The sequence below is a fragment of the Lupinus angustifolius genome, chromosome LG11 (assembly GCF_001865875.1).
Source record: "Lupinus angustifolius cultivar Tanjil chromosome LG11, LupAngTanjil_v1.0, whole genome shotgun sequence".
In the NCBI taxonomy this organism is placed as follows: domain Eukaryota; kingdom Viridiplantae; phylum Streptophyta; class Magnoliopsida; order Fabales; family Fabaceae; genus Lupinus; species Lupinus angustifolius.
This window is the reverse complement of record NC_032019.1, coordinates 6,590,387-6,590,946: the sequence shown is the minus strand read 5'-3', so window position 1 is coordinate 6,590,946 and position 560 is coordinate 6,590,387.

The window sequence follows — 560 nt, the reverse complement described above, 5'->3', positions numbered from 1 at the left end:
AATCTATCCTCATTCTGGTCCTCATCCTATCTTCATCCTATCCTCATTCTCATTCTCGTCCTCATCCTATCCACTTCCTTATCCACATCCTCTTCCTCATCGTTATCCTCATCCTCATACTATCCTCGTCCTCATCCTATCCTCATCCTCATTCTTGTCCTCAACCTATCTTCATCCTCGTCCTCATCCACATCCTCCTCCTCCTCCTCATCCTCCTCCACATCCTACCCTCATCCTCCTCATCCTTCTATCCTCATCCTCATGCTAACCTCATCCTCATCCTATCCTTATCCTCATCCACATTCTCATCATCATCTTATCCTCATCCTCATCCTCTTCCTCATCCTCATTACACTCCTCATCCTCATTCTCATCCTCATCCTATCCTTATCCTCGTCCTAATCGAGATCCTATCCTCATCCTCATTATCGTCCTAATCCTATCCTCATCCTCATCCTCGTCCTCATCCTATTCTTATCCTCATTCTCGTCCTCATCATATCCTCATCCTCTTTCTCATCCCCATCCTATCCTCATCTTCATCCTCTTCCTCATCCCCAT